This window comes from Typopeltis vanoorti, chromosome 8 (assembly GCF_054136105.1).
Source record: "Typopeltis vanoorti isolate ZY-2024b chromosome 8, IOZ_Tvanoo_1.0, whole genome shotgun sequence".
Taxonomy (NCBI): domain Eukaryota; kingdom Metazoa; phylum Arthropoda; class Arachnida; order Uropygi; family Thelyphonidae; genus Typopeltis; species Typopeltis vanoorti.
In genome coordinates this window covers 69,002,145-69,022,246 of record NC_143556.1, presented here as the reverse complement: position 1 = coordinate 69,022,246, position 20,102 = coordinate 69,002,145, and the positions used below count along the sequence as shown (strand labels likewise).

The following is a 20,102-nucleotide window of genomic DNA, read 5'->3' as shown; positions in this document are numbered from 1 at the left end:
GTTCACATCTGAGAGCTGTTTTATTCGCTTTAAAACTTTCTTACATGTTATTCTTTTCAATATGAAATTCAATTTCATCCTGCTCAAGACTAAATAGTGATCGCTTCCAATTTCAAATCCTCTGTACACTCTGGTGTCCTGCACCAGGGAGAAAACATCACTATCAACAATAACATAGTCAATGAGACTTTCTTATTCCTTGCCTCTTCTCTCCATGTGAATTTGTGCACATTTTTATGTTGGAACATGGTGTTAGTAATAACCAGTCCATGTCCTGAGCAGAAATCCAACAAATATTTGCCATTATTATTAGCTTTGCTCTTTTCTCCAAATTTTCCCAAAATATTTTTGTATGTCTCACGATAATTTCCTACTCTGCTATTTAGATCCCTAACAAGGACCAACTTTTCCTTTTTCATTGTGTCAGTTGCTTTTTCTAAAGCATCAAAAAATTCCTCCACTTCTACCTTAGTAGAACCTTCTATGGGACCATAGGCACAAATAAGTCTCATTGTCCAGTTCCCCATTCTGATATTTGCCCACATCACTCTACTTGAGACTGCCTGCCATTCAAGAAGATTAGCCTCGTATTTTGTGTTGAATACTATGGCTACCCCTTCTTTTCCTTGATTGTCATTTCCTGAATATAACATTTTGTATTTATTGCTCAGAAAGATCTCACCAGTTTTTGTCTCTTTTGTTTCAGTCACCCCTATTATGTCGATCTGGTACTTATCTAATTCCTCAGCTAGCTCCATTTCTTTGTCATTCAGGCTTCTTATGTTGACAGTACCGATCTTTAAATCTGGTAACGTTGAGTTGGGGTGTGCTTTCAAATTTGTTCCAGTAGCTGACTTTTCGCTGTTCGCCCTAGTTCTCTGGCAAAAACAATGGGGCCTTGTTTAACTGGGCGACGCCCCTTCCAGCATGAAATTTTGTCATGTTGTACCATCATTTTGTATATTGGTTTAAGCCAATAAGAATACAATTTGGTCGGCTAAATCCCAAATTGCCAGCTCATCCTCGTTTGTTCAGTATCCAGGTAGATACCCACCACGAGAAGGTGAGGATTGGACATTAGGTCAAAAGCCCTGGTCAGTTCTCCGCATTCCTTTAAAGGCTATGTGGAGGTCTCCTCTTAGTTATACAGCTTTGACCCTTAAGCACCCCCAATTTTTGATAAGCCATTAAAAATTTCAATGGCTTATTCACAACACACAAGTAAAAAAATTGAATATGAATATTTTAATCCATATTTCACCCAACATTAACTAAAAGCATTGTCAAGGACAGAGATAATACAGTAAAGCAGTCAATTACACTATCTCATCAAAAACATCTATTCATAGTAGAAGATTATGCTATAGAAAATTAATAGCATTAATTATAATTTTGCAAATATCGAGTATAGTTTTCCTAAGGTTTATTTTTAACACTTTCAACAGCACCTACTTAATATCCATGCCTATGGAGAGGAAAGAGATGAACATATTAAATAGTACTGTCATCCTAGTCAGGTAATGAGTTTTTTTACATGGGGAGGATGCTATGAGTTGGACAATCCCTTAATATCTGGAACTGCTGTGTTTAATCTTAAATGCTTTTTGATATTTTAGTCAATCTTTAGAAAATGAAACTTTGCTTATACAGATTGTATTCACTTTTAGCTATCAGATTATATTTTTAATGGTTTTTTTTTTTTGAGGGGGGGGGGTGTATTAACATTTTACATTATAGTTTCAATCCTTACTCTAATTCTAGTTATGCATTTTTCTTGGTTTTCTACTTCCTTTTAATTTTTTATACAGTACCACCTGCAGTCATCACCAAAACAGATGACAAGTATTGGTAAACTCAAATTAAGTTTATAAGAAAACTAAAACAGATGAGTACCTTTTGTATACCATTTTCAAGTGATCTCATGAAGCAACTGCATCAAGTAGCTTGGTAGGGTAATGACTATAAGTTGCACATATTCTTCTTCTTCTGGCTAGTTTGGGGGATAAAAAAAACTCATTGCCACTTCCATATGAGACAAGTTAACTTACCTTCAGCTGAAAAAACACTCTAATAAAGGTCTTTGAAACCCAGACAAGATTCAAACAAGGATCTTCTTGATCAAGGAACTATATTGTCACTGAATGAGCCATAGAGAATCTTGATGTAAAATAACCATCACTTGGAAGTTTTGAAATTAGTGCAAATTCAAACTTCACTAATGTCTAAGCATTACTTCCGCCTCTGAACCATTCCCTCACAATTAACACTTCATATGACTATAGATCAAACTGCTAACTCCATCAGAACAATACCCACCTCTATATGATGGCTTCTTTCTCATAATGGTTTACTACATTTTTGAAATCATAGTCTCCAGCAATCAAGGCATGATGCAATCTTTCTGTACTGACTCCTGTTATGCACAACCACCAAAAGTTTTACTTCAGGTCTCTCACTCACACACACACACACACGGGGGGGGGGGGCAAATCTTCTTAATAAATCAAGCACATTAAAGCAAATTATACTTTGTAACTTTTGCAAGCAATCAATAATTTTCAAACTTATAAAGTTTTAGTTTTCCTAGTAGGTATAAAATAATAAGTACAGAACCCCAACTTATGAACATAATGCATTCTTTGAAATATGTTCGTATTGAATTTGTTTTTTTCGTAAGATATATTGTTGAACTTATCAACGTATTGGTGAACTTCAAGTAGCATGATATGTTCAGAAGAGTGAGGTTCTGTGTTCGTTAAATGAACTGTGGGTCACAATTTATTAGTACAAATTGTTAGTATCTTGAAAGTTCATAAGTAGAGGATCACCTATATTTATTATATTTTAATAAATTAAAAAAAAAAGGTCTGACATGTAAGAAACACCCATGATATACTTGAAATAAACAGAATAATACCTATTATAAAAATTGCTAATTAACAAGTGAAGAAAAGAGTGTAAAAGGCTTCATCTTGATATTGAATATCATTTTAAAAAAAAAATGTTCATTATTATTTTATATCAACTGACATTTTATGTTTTATAATTTTAAAAGTTTCCCAAGTGATTAAGAATGTATTAAGTTACAAATACAAACCTTCACCATTGAGAGGTACACATTATCACACAAAAGCTCATCCAGCCATGCCTTAAACTGATTCAGCGTGTTTACATTCACAACATGCACTTAAGTATGTTGACTAATTTTGACAGTAATATATCAGAACACAGAAAGATAAGTAAATAATTATTTATTAACTTATTGCTGATATTTCGCTGGTGTTATAACCAGCATCTTCAGAGCACAAAACACAGTTTGTCACAGTACGTGAGACCAACAACATGGTGTAATAATGGGACTAGTTTGAAAAATTGTAGCAACAACACAAAGACTAAAGTCCTAATTAGGCACCCTCTATGTTAAAAAAAAAAAAAAAGAGAGAGAAAGCAGGTACTAGTTATGTTTGGACCATGTGGCTAAATAGCAAGCACATCGTCAACATAGCACAGCCAAAGTGCTGGTTTGAGAGTGAGTGGCTGCAATGATAGCTAGTTTTTCCATGTGTTCTAAGTAGAAGTTGGCTGGGGGGGGGGGGGGCATAGCTGACCCATCTAATTGTTTATCTATTTTCCCTTTCCATGTGAAATATCCTGCATGTATTGTGAATTTAAATAGTTCAAATATATCAGGGGGAAAGTGTGACTTTAGTAGATCAAGGGTTTCAATTAATGGTACATTTGTGAATAGTGAGATGATATTATGTCTCCTCACCATTATGTCTGAACTTTTTAAGGTATGGTGTTCTAAAATACTTTTTAGGTGGGAAGAATTTTTGACAAAGGAGGGAGAATTGTTCGTGAGAGTGGCTAGTAGATCAGCTAAATGTCTAGCCAGTTTGTATGTGAGACTATTTATACTATCCAAAACACTTGATCTGCTAAAGTCACACTTTGTCCCTGATATATTTGAGCTATTTAAATTCACAATACATGCAGGATATTTCACATGGAAAGGGAAAATATACAAACCATTAGATGGGACAGCCATGGGCTCCCCCCACCCTTTCTCCCTCTTTAGCCAACTTCTACATAGAACACCTGGAAAAACTAGCTATCAATACAACCACTCTCAAACCAACACTTTGGCTACGCTATGTTGATGATGTGCTTGCTATTTGGCCACATGGCCCAGGCACATTGGATACATTCTTAGCACATCTAAATAGCCAACATCCAAAAATCCACTTTACAAGAACGAGAAGCTAATAACTGTCTGCCCTTCCTGGATACACTAATCACATGTCTTCCAGATGGTTCCTTAAAAACGCTAACCCACAGAGCAAGAGCAATCTGTTCCAATGACAATGCTCATGCTGCTGAACTGACTCACTTATGCCACACCTTCTTGGCCAATGGCTATAAATCTTCATAAGATAAACAAAATACTAAATGCTCCTAAGAAACCCCCTCCCACTATCCACCACAGAGAACTACAACAAAACAGTCATGATCCCATACATTAAAGGCACACGGTAAAAGATATACGATTTACAAAACTTGTCGGGAACTATTATTTCAGTATTTTGTATAACTGAATAATAAAAAATGGGGTGTAATCACTGAAATATATCTTTTGAATCTACCTAATGGTATTTTCCAAGGAAAGAAAACAAAAGTTCATATTCATTTTAATAAATGTGACTTTAAAAAAATATAAATCTTTAACATAATGATTTTCAAAGCAAGCATTTGAAAATTACACAAAAATAATGATCATCAATTCCTGACATGTACCCTCAAGGGATGTACAGGATATGATAGCATGATGTAAGCTTTTCATATAGTACTATCTACAATTTCCCTCCAAATCTGTTATCTGTAACATTATCAGATCTTATATTTCTGTCTTCTAAGGCACTTTTTACTGTATCAATCCACCTATAACTTGGTCTTCCTCTTGGTCTTTTTCCTGTCAACCTGGCAGAGAACACTTATTTTGCTAATCTTTCCTCTCCCATTCTATTTAAGTGACTATACTATGTGAGATTAGCTCTTCTAACACATTCCTGAATGCTAACAATGTCAAGTTCTTTCCTAATGTCCTCATTTTTGATATGATACAATATGATATTGCAACTGATGACATCTGTTCATGCCCCTCTTTCTCAGGACTCTTATATCTGTAGTCTCTAGTCTTTGGTCAAATGTTTTATTTCTAACCCAGCTCCCAGTTAAAATGAGTTTGAACACTGTCTTGTATACAGCTAATTTAGTGTTTTAACTAATTTCTCTCTTATTCCATATAAATTTATTCAGCTGAATTCCTACCATACCAGCTTTGTTGATTCTGTTGTCTATTTCCATATTTAATTTACCATCTTCACTAAAAATTGTGCCTAAATAGCTGAAATGTTTTACTTGTTCTATAGGCTCTCCATTCACAATGGTTGATATTTTCATTGTCTCTATCTGTTATTGCTGACCTTCATACCATACCTATTACAACAGTTATTAAATTTAGTCAGGAAATTTTACAGACTTGTACTGGATTTATTTAAAAATATAATATCATCCACATAAAGTAAAGAGCTGAGATTAACATCTCCAATTTTGATATCAGGTTTAATACCACTTTCCATCATAATATGATCCATATAGATAATGAATAACAGAGGGGATAATGTACATCCTTGTCTGACACCATATTTAAAACTAAACCATCTTTCTGTACTTCCTTCAATTCTAACTGCTGAATTACAACTCAAATAAAGACTAAATATTGCTTGATATAATGCCCCATTGACACCATATAACTGTAGCATTTTAAATAGCTTTGCTCTTGGTACCTTGTCATATGCCTTTTCCAGATCTACAAAACTTAAATATAGGAGTTATAAAATAATGGGAGTGGGGAGTATGGAAAGGTTGAAGGTTTGTGAAGTTTGCGGAGATGGTCTCAATTGGGAGGATGAATGGCAAATAAGAATGGCTGACTTGCAGAGAGAGATAGATGAGCTGAAAGAGCAGGTGGAATGTCTAGGGAATGAGATGAGAAGTGTGAAAGCTGAGATTAGGTGAATGGAAAAGACGAATGAAAGGCAAAGTAGGAGTGAGAGAGAGTTATGGGAATGGTAGAAGAGGAGACAATAGGAAGAGTAGAACAGAGGGAATGAGAGAGAGATGGGAATGATAGAAGAGGAGAGAATGGAAACAGTAGGAGAGAGGGAATGAAAAGAATGCAAGGGAACACTGGAACCAGGGATAGAGTGATGTCAGGAAGGCAGGTAAGTAGGGGAACACAGAGAGAAAGTGTTAGAGGAGAGAGCGTGAGGGGATGCATGGGAGCAATCGAGGAACAGGGTATTAACAGGTGTAATGTATGGGAACTCAATGATCCGTGGTGTTCAAGAAAGGATGCATGAGGAGAGTTTGCCTGGAGGAACGATAAAAAGTGTGGCTATGGCAATTAAGAGAGGCAAAAGGGTGGATGAGATGACTGTGATAGGAACAAATGACTTGAGAGGTAATGTAAATTGGGCAGCGAGAGATATGAAATTCTTGCTTGAGGTTGTACGAAAGAAGACGCAGAGAGCAAAGATAGTGTGCATGTTGCCTAGGTATGATAGTGACGAGCTGAGGAAGAGCAATAATATTGAATAACATAATAGCTAGAATGTGTCAGAAGAGAGGATTGGATGCTTGGAGGGCATTCGAGGACAGAAAGGAATTGTATGCGAGAGGTTGCTTGCATTTGAATGAGGAAGGACGTAAGCATCTGGAAAAATTGCTGTTCTGAATGAGTCGGTGTGTCAATGCAGGGAAACTAAAATGCTCAGGGTGGATAGTAGCAGGGGTGGCCTCTTGTGGGAATGCGTACTTGGGAGAAGGGGGATGACATCAGGTAACGCCGAGCCCAGTGGAGTCTAGAGGGGATGATGCTGGGTATAGAAAGAGTGGCATTTTTATGCTTTATACTAATGCCAGGAGTATCCGGAATAAAGGAGAGGAATTGGTGGTGCTGATAGCATCAGCCTGGCCAAAGATTATTGGGATCACTGAGACATGGTTGACAGAAGAGGTTATAATAACAGGAATAGAAGTAGCAGGGTATAGGATTTTTCGGCAGGATAGGAAGGGAAAGCATGGTGGTGGTGGAGTACTGCTTATGATAAGTGACAACTTATTTCCTCTAAGAGTGGAGGCTCTGGAAGGCAGTGACACTAATGATTTTGAAAGCATATGGTGTGAGGTAGAGATGGGCCAAGACAGGATATTTAGTAGGGTGTTGCTACAAACAAAGAAGCACAGAGGGTGGGGACTAGGAGATGTTTAGACAGTTGAGCTTCACAAGTGCAAGAAAAATGATTGTTATGGGAGATTTTAACTACAGCAGCATAAATTGGGAAGAGGAAGATGCATGTAGCAATAAGGGAATGGAATTTCTAGAATTCTTGAGGAACAAATTTCTTAGGCAACATGTAATAGAGGGAACAAGAGGTTCAAGAGTTTGGATTTGGTCATAGCATCAGAAGAGTTGATAATAACTGAGATGACATCTCTCCCACCAGTTGGAGAGAGTGACCATGTGGTTTTGACTTGGAAGATGAATAGACATGCAGGAGTATCAAAGAGAAGGGAATGTGTGTGGAATTATTGGGTTGGCAAATAAGTTCGTTCGGTTTTTCAGAGTGGAATGAAACACATTTTATTTAATATATATAATACTACTAGTCAGTTATATATTGACCCACTTTATCAATGACCTCTTGCCATCTGTCCACCAACTTCATTTTGCAGCATTCATAAAACTCCTGAGGTTTACTGGCGAAACTGATCCAGGTGTCTTTTGACAGCCTCCTCATTAGCGAAGGTTTTCTCGTTCAGAGAATGCTGCAACGATCGGAATTCCGTATTCACCAGACCTGACATCTTCCCATAAGTGGTAATGGGAAGATGTCAGGTCCGGTGAATACGGAAGATGCAGCAAAACATTCCAGCCAAGATGTAACGATTTACTCCGGGTTGTTAACGATGTGTGGGGTCTGGTGTTGTAGTGGTGAAAGACAACACCTTTCTAATTTACCAATGCAGGATGTTTTGTGCTAATTGCAGGAGCCAGTCATGTTAACTGTGAGCAATAGACAGTTGAATCAATCATTCTGCCTGACGGTAACAATTTGTAGTGGACAACACCTTTATAATCTCACCACACAGAGAGCATGATCTTCTTTGGGTGCAATCTCGCTTTCGAGGTTGTTTGCAGCGGTTCGCTCTTGTGCCCTCATGATCTTTTACATACCACATTATCATACACAACCCATTTTACATCTCCCGTAATCATCGGCTTCAAAAATGAGTCATTTTCTTGGCGACGTTGCAACAAATCACAGATATGTGAGCAGTCATATTGGCCTCAGTCAATTCATGCAGCACACCCAAACACTGAGTTTTGAAACATATCCCAGCTTGTGTAAATGGTTTTCAACGCTTGTATGGGATATGTTCAGTAGTACTGCAGCAATCTCCCATACTGTTTGTGACGGATTTTTGTCGACGATATCCTTCATAACACACAAATCAACTTTGGTCGGGCGACTGGCACGAGGTGCATCACTGATGTCGAAATCTCCAGAGCGTAATTTGGCAAACGCATTCTGTTAAGGCACCATCCCCATATACACTGCATATTTTTTTTATGGGCCTCAGCAGCTCGTTTGCCTTTTCTGAAATAAAAAAGCAAAATATGCCAGTAATGTACATTACTTCCTTCCATTTCTAAAAATATGTCACACACATATGCAACTGAAGTAGGCCGAATGAAAATTCACTGAAAGCTTATGTGAAATGTCGCCTTTCAACTGCACAATAGCATTGTGCGGTAGCACAACAATAGCGACAGGTGAAGCAGCATAAACTTGTACTAATGCATAAACTGAACAAACTTACTTGCCAACCCAATATAAGGCAGGTGATTATAATAGTCTTAGACTTCAACTTGGGGAAGTTTCATGGAGGGAGGAATTGGAAAGTCAGGATATCATTAGTGCTTGGGAAATTGTGAAGGAATATTTGTTAGCAGCAATAGTAAGCTGTATTCCACAAGTGAAGAAGAGGACGCAATTTGGAGTAAAGTGGATAACAAACAATATTAAACAGGAACTGCGCGCGAAAAAGAGACTATGGAAGAGATATAAGGAGACAGGTGAAGAGCAGATGCATGAAGAATATAAGACACAGGCCAGGAGAATGACTAGTATGGTAAGGAAAGCGAAACTGGAATATGAGAAGAGATTGGCCCTAAGATCCAAAGAAAATCCTAGGGAATTTTTTAGCTATGTGGCCAGTAGGAGGAGTAATGATTGTGGAAGAATGACATTGTGGGATAAAAATGGGAATAGAGTGACTGATGCAGAGGACATAGTGAAATTGTTCAATGAACACTTTATTGGAGTATTTCATCCTGGAGGAGTCAGTTTTAATACTAGCGGGATAGGGCAGGTTCGAGGTTTAGAGGTGCAGGAGGAGAGTGTGTTCCAAATACTGAGTACTCTGGATGTCAGTAAAGCTGTGTGAGTTTCAAGAGGTATTTCACCACGAGTTTTGAGAGAATGTGCTAAAGAACTGACAGCTCCTTTGATCTGGCTTTTCAATGAAAGTCTGGCTATGGGAAAGGTGCCCAGGGAATGGAAAGAAGGTAAGATAGCCATTGCATAAAGGCGAAAGCAGACTGGAAGTGTCTAATTATAGGCCAGTTTGTGTGTCATCAGTAGTTGTTAAGATCTTGGAGAAATTAGTTACGGACCATATACCGCATTGGGCAGATGAAGGTAATGTTATCTGTGAGAGTCATCATGGATTTGTGAAGGGGCACTCTTATTTTAGTAATATGCTAGCCTTTTATAATAAAGTTACAAGAAAATTAGATGAGGAAAAGGCATATACTGCCATTTTCTTGGAATTAGCGAAGGCATTTGACAGGGTGCCACATGATAAGCTGATATTTAGGTTGTGGCAAATGAGTTTGGATGTCAGGTTGGTCAACTGGATTCAGGATTGGCTGTCTGATAGGTATCAGATAGTTGTGTATGGTGGGATACTTTCAAGGAGGCAGAGGGTTACAAGTTGGGTCCCACAGGGCTCAGAACTGGGACCTATTGTTACACCTGATATCTTAGGAATATAGTATTCTCAGCTATCATGGTGTAACATGAAGAATAAATATCATAAATTAAAACCCCTGCATAAAAAAAATGAATTATTCAATGGAAAATTTCTTGCATCCAGTAATATGTATAAAACATAAGGATTGTTGTTAAAGTAGCTGATAAAGGAAGGAATGTATTAATATTGTAATATGACTTAAAATAAGGAATTCCAACTAAATAAGTAGCTAACAAAGGAAAGTATGGATTAATATTGTGATACGATTAAAAATGAGAGAGTTAAGTAAATAAGTAGAAATGGGTGAGTCATAAAATACGTTATATGAGAGATTAAGTTATTAAGTAGAATTCATAGAAAAAGTTTGAAAGGGGATTAAGTCAGGCTAGCACAAGAAAAGCAAAGCTATCGCTTAGGGCCAATCCTCAGATTGAAACATTGAGAATGGGCTTGCCGATTAAATGACGTTTGGCGAGAAAACGCCACCCTAATTGGTCGATGATCAAAAAACAAGTAGAAGGAGGAGAAAGGAAGTAAGGAAAGGTGCCGTTATGGAGCGGCTATAAAAGAGTTGGTAACCCCCTGGGGAAGACTCTTTTTGGATAGTCGCTTTTGGCCTTGGAGTTTGGTTTTGGTTCCGGTGGAGTTCACGGGGTTTTCCTGAGTGGCGACAGGGGTGATATCTCCTCGTCACAACACGGAAACGAAAGTGAGCGGGATTTCGATTCCCGTTTTCCCGAGTACGAAGCAAAGGAAAAATTGCCATAGAGTCCTAGAAAAGGAGGGATCTTCTTCGTTTCGACGCTAGTGATAGCTACTCAAAGCAGAAAGCTGTAAAGAGATCGATGTCCTCATTGCTGATAGTAGAGCAAATATATGTGTGTTAAAGTATTCCAGAGTTACGAGAAGTTATACCAGAGGTTCGTTTGGAAAAGAATAAAGGCCCATACGAAGAGCTCAAGAAAGGTACTGTAAATCATAACCTATGTTAGCTAGAAATTTGTCTGTGAAAAGTATCGTGATTCCAATACAGAACTGTTGAAGTTATACTAGGACTTTAGTATATGGTAGAATGTGTTATGTGTAGATTGACTAGTGTTAAAGATTTGTGAATGATTAAGAGTCCTAAGGTATTTTTGCATGTCTATTATATTGCACAAGATATTTAAATGACATAATTGTGTGTTAGTGCAAATAACAGTATAACGGAATAGTGTGAATTAAGTAATTACGTATCCTAAGAATTGAATGCCTAATGTAACGTATAAAATAATTGAAATGTCACAAGTATGTGTTAGCAGTGAATAATTTGTTAATCTACTTCAGTATGAAAAATCAGATAGTGTGAATTGATCTAATTTGTTCACGTCAGGTGAATTTATGAATTAATGTGTATGGCGGCATAATAGCAATATTGCTTGTAATGATTTAATGTTAGTCTATAAGTATTTTAGTTTAGTATTTGAATTGTACCATGTTTAGAAACTTAATAAACCTTTTGTTCAATGATAAAAGAGTTGTCTGATGTTGCTAATCCAATGCACTGCTTAAAATCATCGTACCTAGTCACGCGGGAAATTTAATGTTGAGGAAAGAGATTAAGAGTCACGACTGCAATAATATTTAAATACTAAGAGATATATTCGAGATTGACTTTCTCCCTATTTATGACAACATAAATGGTGCAGTTGATAACCACTTGAAAATACTGTACTTAGTCATGCGGAAAATTTAAGTTGAGAATCGAGTTAAGTGTCACGACTGCAATAGTTACACTTTCAGATATATTTGAGTTCTTTCTCCTTGTTTATGTATGTAATATCCTAAACTAAATATCCCAAAAGGCACAGTATAAATAAAAATATTAGGGGTACTACTGGGAGCAATAACTTAGATATTTTTATAAGTTTTGGTAAAATCTCGGGCATAGAAGTTAGAAGAATATAGATAAAAGGAATTTGTAAGATTAGAGTAGAAATCGTAAACTGGGACACAACACTATATTGTTTAACCTTTATATCAATGACATTGTCAGTGGATTGTAGGAGGATATTCAGTTGTTTGCGGATGATGTGAAGTTGGGAAGGGTTATTAGTAATAGTGCAGATGTGGTAGCCCTGCAAGAGGATTTGAATAAGTTAGACAGATGGGCAAATGAATGGGGGAGTGTCAGTTTAATGCAGCAAAAATGTAAGGTCTTGAGGTTTGGGAACACATCGATGGAATGCTGCATACTCTATTGGAGGAGCTATAGTGGAGGAAGTAGGGGAGACAAGAGTTCTGTGGGTGATGATTGACAGAAACCTGAAATTCAAGGGGATATATTGCAAAGGTGGTGAAGGTAACACAGAGGATTGCTGCAATAATGAGAAGGATGCTGACCTGCAGAGATAAAGGAATTATCATTCCATTGTAAAAGACCCTGATCAGACCACACTTGACTATTGTTCTCAGATTTGGTCCCCAGGATTTAAAAAAAAAAAAAAAATCAGCTAACGCCTTTTATTCCCTGATAATAGGGAGTAGGCGAGGCCTTTATACCCTATCTAGCATTTGGAGACTGAGTGGACAGTTCAATCTCCATCGGTAGCCAATGCGAGATAGCCTGGCCCATGTCTATCACTAATGATAGGCAGCCACCGATGAAGAGGCTGGCAAACAAGTGCTGCCATCTCTTGGTACCTAACCCTAACAGGATATGTTACTGTCTGAAATAATGTGAGTACTACGGTCAATTTTCTTGAGTTTACAGGACGAAAAACCCAAGTTTCCAGGAAGAAAAACCTGCTTGCCCGTGCCAGAGATCGACTTACTTGGGAATCGGTCGAAAACAGGCCTTAGAAAAGTTCCTCCAGTCTCGGCTAGTCGACGACTGGACTTGAACTTAGGTCTAATTTCGAGCGATCAAGCGCAGAGGACGCAAGCGCCACTTCCACTGAGCTACACAGGCCTCTCCCCAGGATTTGAAGGAGATAAATTAACTGTGGAAAAGGTACAAAGGCAGATAACAAAGATGGTTTCAGGACTGTACAATGTTAGTTATGAGGATCGGCTGAGGGAATGTGGACCAGAGTTTGGTGGATAGAAAAAGCAGAGGTGATATGATTGAGACTTTGTAACTATTGAGAGGTGGTTACAGGGTTCTTTTGCTTGGTTGAACAACAGGAAGGAGTGATGACAAGGGGCCATCCCTGGAAGTTACGAAAGGAAACTGTGAGCAAGCAGGTGAGGAGTGGTTTCTTTGCATGGAGGGTGGTTGAACCATGAGCAAGAACGGTCAATGATTTTAAGGAGTGGTATGATAGACTGTGTTTCCTAGGAGGGACCTCCCATGATGAGTCTTGATAGACTGTGTTTCTTAGGAAGGACCTCCTGCGATGAGTCCTTTGACTCCAAGGAGGCCTGAATAATAATAATAAATCTTTGTTATATTCCCATGATTTCTCAACTATTTGTCGTAAAGTGAAAATCTGATCCTGACAGCCTTTGTTTGGCCTGAATTCAGCTTGTTCTTCACCAAGCTTCCTTTCCACAATCCTCAACTATTTCTCAATAAAATACTTGCATAATCTTACCAGGCACATTCAGTAGGGAAATGCCTCTATAATTTGCACATTCAGTTTTATTTCCCTTTTGGTATATAGGTAGTAAGAAAACTCTATTCCAATCATTTGGAATTCATCCCTCTGTCCAGCCCTTCTGAACTACGCAGTGCAGCCATAAGACTGTCATACCTCCATACTTGAGCATTCTGATTCCACATTTCAGGCTTTTGATGGCTTTTTCTACTTCAAGTATGGATATGTATTCCTGATTGCATGCTTGTTGAGTATTTTTTACCACTGTGTTGTCAACTGATTGTTTCATTTAGCAATTTTTCAAAGTAATTACTCCATACATCACCACTAAATAAAAGAATATAAATGTCTTGTTCCATTGCACTGATTTGATGAAGAAAAGACAGCAAATTTACTACTACCACTAAACAATTTCATTGCAAAGACAAATCTGTTGTCATTTCAGGATAGATTGTTTATTTTCACACATGTCAAATTCGTTTTTTGTCTCTGGGAAGAAACAATAAATAAATTGTGCAGCAAAAATTTGAAATATAAAATCGAAAAACAAAGAATGTTCCAAGTAATACAGTACATGTTACTCAAGTGACACAAGGTCACTCAAAGACAGTTAATCCAGTAATGGCTCTACAATTACCATTAAGGGATTAATGGCATAAATTACATGATGAAAGGCAGAATGCTGATGTTTTGATCCATGAAAAATCCTAAGATGCTGGGTATTTCATCCACATCAGCCAGATGATGATTATCGAGAGATGCAAGCAGATCAGTAAGTTCTATTGTGATGTCTGTGGTGTGTTCTATGAAGTGAAGTGTCACATGTTCTTAACTAAAGAGGCTGTTTTTGATTTTTTGCTGATGTGGAGCTTAGCAGGTTTGCTAGATTTTTGGATAGCAATGAAGTTGGAGAACACCCATAAACAATGGGTCTCAGTGGCAAGCCCTACTTGTGTACTTTGGGGACTCCAATTCTTAAAGTGGATGTATTGACATGGGATGTTTTTGGTGTCTTCCAACAAGTTCAGTATGTGTTGTTTTTTTAAATCAAATTATTGGTTTTATCACGGAAATAACTTGCTGAGCCATGATCCAGTATCATTCAGTAGAGACTGCATTTTTTTTCTATGTATTCTACAGTACTCATCAAAACTGTTGTGTTGCCTCTGTCATCTTTCAGGATTATGAATCTGTTATCCTGATTAATATTTTTAGATTCAATTAATTATGTAATGTTATTACTAGGTGGTTTTGCTTGTAGAAGTACAGAGGCTGTTTAGATGCAAAGAAAATATTCAACATTTACAGGAACTCTTTGAAGGCTTTTTTCCTATATTTGCAACAATATCTACTTTTGGAATCCTATTCTGTGATTTATTATTATTATGGGCAACTCCAAGGAGTCCTTAGACTAATCAAGAAAGGCCCTAAACATCAGGTCAAGAACTATCCGGCATTCACACAGTATCTGCCATACTTTGCTTTGAACTCATTCACAGGCATGGCACCCACAACAGCTGGCAGCTTATTCCACTCATTCACCGCTCTCCAAGTAAAAAAACCTAGTTCTAATACCCTTGCTAACTACACTCTTGCTCAGTTTCCATGATGGCCGCTAGTTCTCCCACCACCAGACCAATTTCTGTAACCCACAGATCTTCAACCTGTTCTCATAAGGTTCATTCCACAGACCAGCTACCATCTTGGTCACTTGCCTCTGGATCCTCTCTACCTCCTCCCCATCAATAAGAAATCCTGGTGCCCAGATCTGGGCACAGTAGTCAAAATGGGGTCTTATGAATGCTCGATAAAGAGGAACAATAACCTGCTTGTCTCTGCTCATCAAAGTATTCTTCAGTAAGCAAGTGATCTGATGAGCTGATTTACCATGTTTGCTATGTGCCTTCTAAACTTCAACTCCCCATCCACCAACACTCTCAAATCTCTGGATTTGTCAATTTCCTGTAATACAGTTCTGCCAATGTGGTGTACTGCTGCTAATCTTTTCACTCCAAAATGCATAACCTTACACTTTGTCACATTAAACTGACATTCATTCTCCTTAGCCCAGTCTGCCAATCTATACAAATCATCGTGCAAAATTTTGACATCATGTGTATTCACTATTGCTCTACCCAACTTTGCATCATCGGCAAATAAGTGAACAGTTCCTCTCAGATGCTTGCCTATATCATTAATGAACAAATTAAATAGCAGTGGTCCAAGAACAGACCCCTGTGGCACACCACTAGTCACAGCCTTCTTTTCTATTCTACTCCTGAATAAACTACTTTCTGATATCTCTTCATCAACCTGATTACTGTTTACTGATTAGAATTCCATGTGGTATCCTGTCAAAAGCGTTAGCAAAGTCCAGCAGTTGTAAACTCATTATCCTTATCCAATTCGGCCATCACTGTATTATAAAATGTGAGCAAGTTATTGAGGCATGATCTACCCTTCACAAAAACATGATGCCCCCCCCATACAGTATCCTATTTCCATCTATCCATTCTTATATTTTGCTCTTGACTAATTTCTCCAATACCTTGACAACGACTCCTGATATGCTGATCGGTCGGTAATTTGCAGCAGTCTTGGAGCCTCTTTTATGCAATGGAACTATTTCCCCCCCTCTTTCAACCACCTCAGACTAACCCAGAGCTGAGACTTAAATTAAACAACATGGTCAAGGGCACTGACAATTCCTTTGCTACTTCACTTAAGACTCGAGCTGGTATACCATCCAATCCCACAGTTTATTCCCATTAAGGTTCTGTAATATACTATTCGCCTCCATTCCTGTATAAGCCATTGGTTCCCTCATTCCTGCAATATCATTGCCTGGATGATATACTCTTGCAAAGTATTCGCTTAGTAATTCTACTATTTCCACTGATTTAGTTACCTCCCTACCATCGGAATTCCTTAAAATCATTCTGCCGTATACATTTTTTCCTTTACTTGCAGCATATCGAAAGAAATGTTTGGGATTCTCTTTAGCTGGCATTGATAATTTCCTTTCATAATCTGCTTTTGCTTTTCTTACCAGACTAGTCACCCTTCTGGCCTGTGCTTTGTACTGTTTGTGTGCCTGCAGGTCACCTTTCTCCTTAAATTCCCTCCACAATTGTTTCTTTTTTTGCACCTCAAGCTTAATGGTGTTATTCATCCATTTAACTCCCACTTGATTTACTAACCAGACTCTAGGTATGCAGTCAGCCATTATATCCCTCAAATACTCCTTTACCACTTCCCATGAACTATCAATATCCAGCCCTTGCAGTTTTAGATGCCATGGTGCTGATCCAAGCAATCTCCTAAGCTTGTCATACTTACCAACCTGGAAATTCCATATATACCCTATCTTAATTGAAAATTCCACACATTTAGTCACCTCCCAGATCAAGATCTTATGATCACTCTCACCAATTAGTGGCAACGTGGTCATATTCATTATAGTCAAATTCTCAGATGCAATTACTAGATCGAGCACTCTCGAACCCCTAGTATATTCCATTACATGCTGTCTCAGGTAGTTATCCCTTAGTAACTGCATAAAATCCATTTCCTTCCTCCCATGTGTCTTCTCCTCCTTCCAATCAATGTTACCATAGTAGAAATCCTGCATAATAATTACCTGTTCTCCACTCACCGAGTCTATTTGAAAATGCATAATTAATCGTAAAGTTGAAACCTCGTGAAAGGAAGCTGAAATTCACAATCAGATAATGTACATGAGGACTTATTGAGAACTATTTTATAACAGGTAATAGGTCACTGACACTTTTTTTTTTTTTAATGATCAGGTTTTGTGGGGTTTTTTTCTTCATTCTTTCTTTGCTGACTCTGATTTTTCATAGGTGAGTCTATTTAAACTGTTCTGAATGTTCATATGAAGGGAGGAAGATAACTCTGTATGAAGAGTGTAAGACTGGTTATCAATTTGAGAAAGCTCCTACTTTGTGATTTATGTTTTCTTTTAGTAAGGCAACTTCAATATAACAGAAAATTTTCAAGGCACACTTAGTGATGAACTTTTGGTGTAACCTTAAAAATCAAGAATATCTGAGCAGAACACTCAATTTCTCCATGTATTGGAAGCCAACAAACACCGGATGATATTTGCATGCCATCTCATCACCACCCTGTGCATAAAATAGGCATTATTTGTTCTCTATGTGATAGAGCTTATAGAATTTCCAATAATATAGATAAAAGAAACCAAGAGCTCAACTACCTTAGCACCATCCTACCAAAGAATAGTTACAATAGATCAGGGATGGCCAACTACACGTCCTTTTGGAGGCAAAATAATTCCGGTAAGACTTAGAAGAGCCACAACCTTTGACCAATGCAATGATACGGAATGAGTGAGTGTGCGCATGGCATGGTTGTAACGAGCTTGTAAGAACTGCTTTGACTAAATACACACCTAATTTTAAAGAACTTACTAAAAAACTGGATACAAGGAAGGTCTCTACTAGTAAATAACTAAAATTATCGTGTTTTGACTTTAAATTTCTAAATGTTCAACGTAGACTTCATTTAATGTGTTGCGAATTAAACTTTTTATTGCAGTAATTTTTTTTAACCCTGTTTTTCTCTCTCTTTTTTTTTTAAATTTTGTTCCTCTTGTTTGTTGTCTCCTCTTCTCTTTTTGTTTATTTTTCCTGGTAGATTGTGAAGAGCCATGTAACAAGTGGATGCAAGCCGCATGCGGCTCGCGAGCCATGTTGTGGTCACCCCTGCAATAGATACTTAGTCAACAAAATTCTAAATCAACCAAGACAGTCGAATGAACATGAAAAACAAGACCCCAAAGGAATAGTGATTTTTCTCTATATGCAGTCAGTCATAACAGATAAAATATCAAGGATACTACATCCCCAAAATACACTATCTCATCAAAAGTATCTGGACACTCCCCTGTAATTCATTAACTGATGTCTAGATGTCACTACGACCTCACCTACCGGTATAAAAGGAAGCATGGAGCTGCGTGTTATTCAGTGATAAGAAGTACGAGCAGAATGGGTAGGTCAAGGGAGCTCAGTGACTTCGAATGGGAACTAGTTACTGGTTGCCGTATCAGTAAGAAATCTGTCAGAGACATTTCAACCCTCCTCAAGTTTCCCAAGTCAACAGTTGATGTAATTGTGAAGTGGAAACGTGAAGGCACAACCACAACAAAGCCACGGTCAGGTAGGCTGCATTTAGTGACAGACAGGGACCATTGAGCATTGAAGAAAGTGGTTTGTGGAAATCACCAGACATCAAGTGAAATGATCATCTGGGATTTCTGCAGTGCTACTAACTGTCCAGCCAGCACCATGACTGTGTGTTGAGAGTTAAGAGGAATGGGGTTCCATGGTCGAGCAGCTGCCCATAAACCAAACATTTTTCCTGTGAATGCTAAGCACCGCCTGCAGTGGTGTAAAGAGCGATGCCACTGGATAACTGAAAACGTGTGATTTGGAGTGATAAATCACGCTTTACCATGTGGAAGTCGGATGGGAGGGTCTGGGTGTCGCAAATGACTGGAGAACAATTCCTTAAGTGTGTGTGTGTGTGTGTAGTGCCAACAGAGAAATTTCTAGGAGGTGGCATTACAGTGCAGGGGGGGTGTTTTTTCACGGAATAGACTTGAACACTACACAGAAATCTAAATGCGGAAGGGTACAAGGACATTCTGCCCAGTTGCATACTGTCTGCAGTAGAAGATTTAATGATGACTATTGTCTGTATCAGCATGACAATACTACCTGTCATAAAGCAAGGTCTGTGAGGGAATGGTTTTGTGGAAAATAACGTTCCAGAAATGGATTGGCCAGCCCAGAGCCCTGACCTGAATCTCATAGAACACCTTTGGAATGAATTAGAATGCCGACTTCACTCGAGACCCCCAACAACCCACATCGCGAACTGCTCTGGCTACAGATCTTCAGGAAGAATGGACTGCCATTCCTCCAGAGACGTTCCAACACCTGGTAGAAAGTCTCCCCGGCAGAGTCTGTCATAGAAGCAAAGGGTGGACCCACCCCGTATTAATGTCCACTACTGGAAAGTGTGTCACAGGGAAAGTCTGATTACAGTTTCAAGTAGGCGTCCAGATACTTTTGATCAGATAGTGTATAAAGGTTGCTTTCTACTAACTCAACAAGATATCTAAATCTGAAACTTCCAAAGCCTCTCCAGTCATCTCTCAAAACAACCTAGTATATACAAGATCAACTATATCTATGGTTTACACTAACAGGACAGATAGGCAGGTTGGGAGAAGTATGTCAATCTCAACACATTCAGGACAAAAGGAAACAAATTATGAAACACTAAAATGCTCCACATAGATTACAGTTTTTT

At 38.2% G+C, this 20,102-nt stretch overlaps 1 protein-coding gene across 2 annotated transcripts in view; it reads right to left on the bottom strand.

The window, feature by feature from the left end:
• Positions 1-20,102, bottom strand: part of Neurl4 (neuralized E3 ubiquitin protein ligase 4) — a 646,806-nt gene that overhangs the window by 611,495 nt on the left and 15,209 nt on the right. The gene's annotated exons all lie outside the window — the stretch shown is intronic.